Source organism: Nicotiana tabacum, chromosome 15, assembly GCF_000715075.1.
Source record: "Nicotiana tabacum cultivar K326 chromosome 15, ASM71507v2, whole genome shotgun sequence".
Lineage (NCBI taxonomy): Eukaryota > Viridiplantae > Streptophyta > Magnoliopsida > Solanales > Solanaceae > Nicotiana > Nicotiana tabacum.
This window is the reverse complement of record NC_134094.1, coordinates 837,770-847,210: the sequence shown is the minus strand read 5'-3', so window position 1 is coordinate 847,210 and position 9,441 is coordinate 837,770. Positions and strand designations below refer to the sequence as shown.

Here is a 9,441-nt window from a genome sequence, read left to right as displayed (position 1 = left end):
CGCTCTAAACAAAGATTGATTACAATTTATATATAATCCATTGTTAGTGCCTTAAATTAATGTGATTCAGTTACAACTTTTCCTTTTTTCGCTCCTCTCTTCTTTCCCTATTCTCTCCCATCTGTCTTCATGTACAATCCATTATTAGAGTCTTAAAATAGGGTTTAGTTACACCCTTTTCCTTTTTTCTCTACTCTCTTCTTTCCAATAGTGCCTTAACTGTCCATCCTCAATGCCCAAACAGTTAATAATATCGATCACTCTGCTAGTCTTAGTTCACATTACAGGATGTCATCATATTAACAAGATGGTTACTGTGCTAGTTTTCTGGATCTTTGTGAGTCGACGCAATCCTACTTATACTCTTTATTGCTTAGTGCTTGCTTCCTGAAAAAATTGACTAACTATTAAGTTAAAGAGTTATTGTGTAATTGTTGTATATTATTACGCTTAAATTATGGATTCATAATTTCATATGCAAAAATATGGCTATAAGTTATAACCAGCTTTCATGTCAAGCCAATTTGCAAACGTTACAAATTTGATACATGTATAACAACATACAAATACAAAGTAAAAATAAATTTTATACAACTATTTATACAGTATATAACTTATTTACAACTTTTCTACAACTTTCATACATTATTCTTACCAGTTAAAATATAATTACAACAACATACAACTTAAATACAATTTTTATATAAATTTTATACAATATATCTTTTGTTGTATGTATTTTGTATATATTTTATATGTGGTGTGTTCTTCTTCCTCTTTGAAATATTCCAATTAAAGCTCCTCTATTAATATAATTTTGATACATATCAACAACTTATATATAAAAAAGATAGTATTTATAACTTAAATATAAATTTGATATAACGACTCATACAGTATACAACTAATTTTCAACTTTCATAAAATATTCAAATAAAAAAATATGAAAATACAATATAATACAACTTAATACAATTTATATACAACTATAATATAATTTTAATATAAAATGTATGTATATTGTATGTCTTGTCTTCTTCTTCATATTCTTCTTCTTATTCTTTCAAAAACAAAATATTCAAATAAAAAATATGAAACTACAACATAATTGTCACGACCTAATTTTTCCTCCGTGTGACATCGTGACGGCACCTAATCTCTACAACTAGGTAAGCCTAACATTTTTGTAGAATAATAAAATAAAAATAAAAATTTAACCAACTATTCAAAAATACACAACAAATCCCAAAACCTGGAACATCGTGAATCACAAACTACAGAAGGAAAAATCTAGTGTCTCTATACATCAGAATCTAACAAGAAAAATACAGAAGATAATGGACATGAGAAAGAGTAGAAGGGGACTCTGAGGTCTGCGGACGCGGCAGATATACCGTTAAGTCTCCAAATCTGTCCCGACTCACTGATAGTGTGGCTATTAAGGTGCACCTGGATCTGCACACGAAAAACATGTGCAGAGAGTAGCATGAGTACACCACAATCGGTACCCAGTAAGTGCCAAGCCTAACCTCGGTCGAGTAATGACAAGGTCAGGTCAGGGCCCTACTGGCAAATAAATAATAAAAACAATAGTATAATATCGCAATAAAATAAAGGCTGAAATTTAACAACAATGAAATCATAGAAGCTAACAACTTAGTACACAGAAATCACAACAGGAGATCTTCCGAGATCTTCCGAGATATCCGGCAATAGCGTTCCGTAGTCCCAAAGTAAATATGCAAGACAGGGGGATCTCCCGGAATACCGTTCCATAATCCCAAAGTAAATATACAGTATAGGGGGACCTCCCGAAATACCGTTCCGTAGTCCCAAAATAAATATGCAGTACAAGGGGATTTTCCGGAATACCGTTCTATAGTCCCAAAGTAAATATGCAGTACATGGGGATCTCCCGAAATACCGTTTCGTAGTCCCAAAGTAAATATGCAGCGCGAATGATAGAAATACAACTACATCACGGAATTCTTACAATTTAGATTAAGTACCAGTCAGGGAAGAAGAAGAAAATTCACTAAGCATGGTGCATAGAATTCACCTAAACAATTAAGACACGTAGACATGTTGTATTAGACTAAACATGATAGCTACACATATTGGAATAACTCAATTAAGAATGAAAATAGATTAGTACTCATTAAAATGGTATAACTCAAAATAACAGGAAAAACTTGTTGCTGCTCAGTAAGAAAATCGGGTTTTACCATAACTAGCCCGTGTACGTACTCGTCACCTCACGTACACGGCGCTCACATATCACAATAGTTCCAAATCCTAAGGGAATTTCCCCCACACAAAGTTAGGCAATCCACTTACCTCGAACCAAGCTCAATCAATCGGTCACAATGCCTTTCCCATGAATATCCGGCTCCGAATCGCCCGTGGGACCCACATCTCGGAATCGTGTAAAATTTACAAAATAGGAACGCCCATTCCACCACGAGTCTAACCATACCAAAATTACTAAATTCCGATAATAATTCAGCCCTCAATCCTCAAATTTATCCAAGAGGGTTTTCAAACCTTTCCAACTTAATTCACCAATTAAATGATAAAAACAACCATGGATTCGGGTAATTTAACCAATATTGAGTTAAGAACACTTACCCCATTGTTTCCTCTGAAAATCTCCCAACAATCGACTCAATCTGAGCTCCAAATCGTTAAAAATGAAAAATGGGACAAAGTCCCATTTTCTGAACTTAAACTTTCTGTCCAGACCTCTCTTCTTCGCGAACGCGACAAGTCCCTCGCGTTCGCGAAGCACAACTCGACTGCCCACAAATTTAACCCTTCGCGAACGCGACCACGGCTTTGCGAACGCGAAGATTTATCAGCTCAGACCTTCGCGAACGCGAATGCGACCACGGCTTCGCGAACGCGAAGATTTACCAGCTCAGACCTTGGCGAACACGACCACGGCTTCGCGAACGCGAAGATTTACCAACCCAGACCTTGGCGAACACGACCACAGCTTCGCGAACGCGAAGATTTACCAGCCCAGACCTTCGCGCACGCGACCACCACCTCGTGAACGCGTAGAACAAGGACTTGGGGTCCCCAATAGCCTCACTCCTCTTCGCGAACGAGACACCACTCACGCGTTCGCGATATACACACAGACCATACCTACGCGTTCGCGTCCTCCCCTTTGTGAATGCGAAGAAAAAACCTCACACTCAGAAAACACTCTTCGCGAACGCGTCCTACTCCTCGCATTCGCGATGCTTCCACTGTCCACACCTTCGCGAACGTGAGCTCTTCTTCGCAAACGCGAAGAACAAACTTCTACAACAAAAACCAAAAAATTTTGCTACTTTTTTAAGTCCAAAAATGACCCGTTGAGCATCCGAAACACACCCGAGGCCCCCGTAATCTCAACCAAACATTACAACAAGTCCTAAAACACCATACGAACTTAGTCGAACCCACAAATCACATCAAACAATGCTAAAATCACAAATCATCCTCCGATTCAAACTTAAAGAACTTGAAACTTCCAAATTCGACAACCGATGCCGAAACCAACCAAACCACGTCCGATTAACCCAAAATTTTGCACACAAGTCATATTCAATACTACGGACCTACTCCAACTTTCGGAATCGGATTCCGACCCCGATATCAAAATTTCGACTATCGGTCCAAAACTCCAAAATTTCGACTTTCGCCATTTCAAGCCTAAATAAGCTACGGGCCCCCAAAACACATTCCGAACACGCCCCTAATCCCAAAATCACCCAACGGAGCTAACGGAATCAACGGAATTTCATTTCGGAATCGTCTTCATATAATTTCAACTATTGTCCAAATTCTAAGACTTAAGCTCTCATTTTGGGGACTAAGTATCCCAAAACAATCCGAAACTCAAAACCAATCATCCCGGCAAGTCACAATAGCATAAATAGATATGGGGAAAGCAGTTAATAGGGGTTCGGGGCTCTAACTCTCAAAACGACCGGTCGGGTCGTTACAATAATACAACTTAAATATAAATTATATACAACTATAATATAATTTTAATATAAAATGTATGTATACTGTATGTCTTGTCTTCTTCTTCTTCATCCTTTTTTCCTCCTCCTCCTCCTTCTTCTTCTTCTTCTTCTTCCAAAAACAAACAATAGTTATTGAAAACCTAAATTCGAATTCAAAACTTTCAAGCTTTTTAATGACTTTCAATGGTGGAGAATCAAACACCTTCAAAATATATTGATTGACAATTTCAAACCGAACACCAATTGTGCAACATGAAAGAAAATTGTTAAGTTAGAACTCTATATTAAAACAATTGAAATTTATTGATAAAAAGGGGATAAAATACAGAGAAAAACGAAGGAAAAAAGTGGAAAAAGAACAGATAAGGAGAGACTAAGAGAGAGACTGTGAGAGATAAAGAGAGTCGGAGCGCAAAATGTTTCCAGTTTTCCTACCACAATAGTCGCCAAATGCTCGAAAATTTCATAGATTCAGGAACATTTGCGACCGCTGTAGTGGGAAAAGTAAATAAATAAATAATATAAAAATTTATTTGCGACTGCAGTAGTGGAAAAATTAAATAAATAATTAATATAGATTAAATTTGCAACGACAGTGGTGGAAAGACTAAAATAAATTAAAAAACATTGTAATATTTGTGACCACTATGGTGGGAAAGTTTAAATTAAATTATAATTATTTACAATATTTGCGACTAAAGTAGTGGGAAAGCTTATTTAAAAATAAAACTTTAATTTATATTGTTTGCGACCGTGTCAGTTGCAAAGCTGACAACATTAATTAGTCATTTTTATATTTTGACTTTGCGATTGCCGTAGTCGACAATTACAAACGGAATCAGTCCTAAACTATTTCAGACCAGCTATTTTACGATCGCATTATTTCGGTCTGAATGTAGTTAGAAACCAGCATTTTCTGACCGCATTCCGACCATTTTGACAGTCGAAAAATAGCCATTTTCCAGTAGTGTTAATACTAATTTATATATAATTGGTAAATTATATATGCCAATATAATTAAGTTAAAACTTGATTAGGGAGGGTAAATAAGTTTCATATGTTATATTCTAATGATCCGGCCGGTCATTTCAAGAGTTATAACCCCGTTTCCCCCAATTCTGCTTCTTTTGTGCATTTACAACAATATTATGTCCTTCCGGGTTGGTTGGTTCGGGTCCGAAGTGGTTTTGGAGTAAATGGAGACACTTAGTCTCTTAATTGGAAGCTTAAGTTGGAAAAGTCGACCGGATGTCGACTTGTGGGAAAACGACCTCGGATTTGAATTTTTTTGGTTCCGTTAGCTCCGTTAGGTGATTTTGGACTTAGAAGCGCGGCCGGAATGTGATTTGGAGGTCCTTAGTAGAATTAGGCTTGAATTGGCGAAAGTTGGAACTTTGGCGATTTTGGCCGGCATTGGAAATTTTAATATCGGGGTCTGATTGGATTTCCGGAAGATGGAATAGGTTAGTGGTGTTATTTTTGACTTGTGTGTAAAATATGAGGTCAATCAGACGTGGTTTGATAGGTTTCGGTGTCGTTTGTGGAAGTTGAAAGTTTAGAAGTTCTTTAGACTTGAATCTGGGTGTAATTGGTGTTTTGATGTTGGCTTGAGGGATTCGAAGGTTCAACTAAGTACGCATGGGGTTTCATGACTTGTTGGTATGATCGGTTGAGGTCCCAGAGGCCTCGGGGTGATTTCGGGTGGTTAACGGCTTGATGAGAGTTAAGGAAATGCAGCTAAAACTGCTGCTACTGGTGTAACCGCACTTGCGGAATGGAAACCACATGTGTGAGTACTGTCACACCCCTTTTCTACCCCCCAAAAAGATAATGGAAACCACATGTGTGAGTACTGTCACACCCCTTTTCCAGTTTTCCTACCACAATAGTCGCCAAATGCTCGAAAATTTCATAGATTCAGGAACATTTGCGACCGCTGTAGTGGGAAAAGTAAATAAATAAATAATATAAAAATTTATTTGCGACTGCAGTAGTGGAAAAATTAAATAAATAATTAATATAGATTAAATTTGCAACGACAGTGGTGGAAAGACTAAAATAAATTAAAAAACATTGTAATATTTGTGACCACTATGGTGGGAAAGTTTAAATTAAATTATAATTATTTACAATATTTGCGACTAAAGTAGTGGGAAAGCTTATTTAAAAATAAAACTTTAATTTATATTGTTTGCGACCGTGTCAGTTGCAAAGCTGACAACATTAATTAGTCATTTTTATATTTTGACTTTGCGATTGCCGTAGTCGACAATTACAAACGGAATCAGTCCTAAACTATTTCAGACCAGCTATTTTACGATCGCATTATTTCGGTCTGAATGTAGTTAGAAACCAGCATTTTCTGACCGCATTCCGACCATTTTGACAGTCGAAAAATAGCCATTTTCCAGTAGTGTTAATACTAATTTATATATAATTGGTAAATTATATATGCCAATATAATTAAGTTAAAACTTGATTAGGGAGGGTAAATAAGTTTCATATGTTATATTCTAATGATCCGGCCGGTCGTTTCAAGAGTTATAACCCCGTTTCCCCCAATTCTGCTTCTTTTGTGCATTTACAACAATATTATGTCCTTCCGGGTTGGTTGGTTCGGGTCCGAAGTGGTTTTGGAGTAAATGGAGACACTTAGTCTCTTAATTGGAAGCTTAAGTTGGAAAAGTCGACCGGATGTCGACTTGTGGGAAAACGACCTCGGATTTGAATTTTTTTGGTTCCGTTAGCTCCGTTAGGTGATTTTGGACTTAGAAGCGCGGCCGGAATGTGATTTGGAGGTCCTTAGTAGAATTAGGCTTGAATTGGCGAAAGTTGGAACTTTGGCGATTTTGGCCGGCATTGGAAATTTTGATATCGGGGTCTGATTGGATTTCCGGAAGTTGGAATAGGTTAGTGGTGTTATTTTTGACTTGTGTGTAAAATATGAGGTCAATCAGACGTGGTTTGATAGGTTTCGGTGTCGTTTGTGGAAGTTGAAAGTTTAGAAGTTCTTTAGACTTGAATCTGGGTGTAATTGGTGTTTTGATGTTGGCTTGAGGGATTCGAAGGTTCAACTAAGTACGCATGGGGTTTCATGACTTGTTGGTATGATCGGTTGAGGTCCCAGAGGCCTCGGGGTGATTTCGGGTGGTTAACGGCTTGATGAGAGTTAAGGAAATGCAGCTAAAACTGCTGCTACTGGTGTAACCGCACTTGCGGAATGGAAACCACATGTGTGAGTACTGTCACACCCCTTTTCTACCCCCAAAAAAGATAATGTGTTATGGATTGTTGTAGGTTAAAAAGTTTTTCAAATTAAAGTGACAAACTTGAGTAGGGACTATTTTATTTACTGAGTTGCCACTTGGAATTGAGTTTTTGGGTGTTCTAAGTCACCTTTTATTTGAATCCCTAGTCAAGGAAGGTTTGACTCTGTTATTATTGGTCTGCGAAAATAAAGTTCGGGCAAGAAATTCTATTGATCGGGGAGAAGGTGTAAGGCATTCCCCGAGTCCCGTGGTTCTAGCACGGTCGCTTTATTAACTATATTTGACTTATATTATTTTTTTTGAGCAAACTGTATTTTAATGGATCTCCATGTTTTACCTATCCGCTTTTAATTATCGCTTTTTATGGATTTATCTTTGAAACGAGTCACATGTGCGTAACTCTATTTTATTTGGCGCGTTAAAATCATGTCATGCGTACGTGTACACAATTAATCGCGCTTTATTAATTATCAGGATTGTTTGGCCAAAGTCGCGCGAACGCGTACTTTGATTTATTTTGGGAATTATAGTCATATCATGCAAACGTGTACACAATTATGACAGTCGATTAAGTGCGCGCCTAAAGCATTGCTCCTAGCGAATGATATAACAAAACAAACAAATAAATAAATAAATAAATAAAAGAACTAAATAAAAGAAAATTTCTAAATCATGCTAAAATTCTTTTGACTTTTCATTTTTCATGTGTTTGGACCGAGCCCAATTCCTAAAACATGCCAAAAATATTTGATTACTAATGGGCTAAGTCTTTCCCAACTCCCACAAACCAACAAGCAATTCACATTCTACATACAAATGGCGAAAATACAGGATAAATCTAGATAAGCACACATTCAATCACTTAAAGAATACAGGTGCTAAGAAAGGTAAAAGATCAAAGTTATCGGAAGAGCCCTTAAAGATACTACCCCACCCGATCAATTTGTGCTTTCAATTGCGTTCCATCCTTGGAGCTAAAATTATGACCGAGTTATTTACCTACTTTCTAACACACACTTTTTTTTTCCTAAATTGCTCCTCCTCGCTCAATTCAGCACTAACACGAACAGAGAATTCAAGACCCTATTCACATGAATATTATGTTAGTTCATTCATTCTAAAAGAAACACGTCTGCTAGAATTCAACCGAAGAAATAGTTCTTCAAAATGCATATAACATGGAAATGACAGAATTAAAAAAAAAAAAGCTAACAAAAATCTTCTTTGATCAATCACAATGGAAAGAACACTCAATAACTAAAGTGAAGTAGAAATCGCATGCTGGGAATTTCATTTGGGTACTCAACTCATTCAAATCAGTACATTATTTTAATGCTGAAAGAGGAAAAAACATGAAATATGACCTTAGCTCAAATAGTGTTAAATTCTTCCAAGTGCTTGATTAATTAAACCCAAACAATAGTGCATAAATCTTAAAACAGTAAAAATTCTACCATATTCATCTCTTAAGATCCAAGCTAAAACAATATTAAAAATACAAAAGAAATAATAGCCAAAATCCAAAAATTACTATCTAGGGAATAAAGCCACTTCCAAGTTAAAAGTTAATGCGCTGTCAGAAGATTCACTATGTGAGCATTTCACTAAGCGAGATTGAGCAACAAATTAAGAAAACATTACTCGATTTTTTTTATTTCGGATGAACAAGTTTGTAGATATCAACTTTTTACTTAAACAACTTATACTCTCGAGATCTTACCCATCGTTAACAGCTCTTCCAAAGCTTATATAAAGATAAGATTAATATAGAGATGATAGTCATAGAGATGAACCTGTTAGGACAAAATTTCCTTAATAGCAGTTGCAGAACCAAACGGATACACTGTTTTCGACTCCAAAATGCGGACGAGAATCGACTATTGAATTCGGACAGAACCGCGAACCAGTAACAACACTCGAACGGCGCCGGAAAACTTGAAGAGATCTTTTGTCCAGAAAATTTCGAGAAAGCGTGGTTATGGAAAAGGGGCAGATGCGTTTTTTGGGGGTTGAATTTCTGCTAGGTTTGAGCTGGGATTTTTTTTTTGGGTCATTTATGGAGGAAGAAAAGTTGTGCTCTGTGCGTCGAATCCAGAAGAAAAAAAAGCGCAACCACTCCCTCTCCTCCTTTTTTTTTCGTCTGTGTGTAGCTC

The 9,441-nt window shown here is 36.7% G+C and overlaps 1 long non-coding RNA gene across 1 annotated transcript; it reads right to left on the bottom strand.

Moving 5' to 3' along the window:
* Nucleotides 1-1,060: 1,060 nt before the first annotated feature.
* Nucleotides 1,061-9,441, bottom strand: LOC107810616 (uncharacterized). The gene is made up of 2 exons (XR_012699569.1): nucleotides 9,082-9,441; nucleotides 1,061-1,449 (listed from the first exon to the last, which is right to left on the bottom strand). It is a non-coding gene; the product is annotated as an uncharacterized LOC107810616 (long non-coding RNA).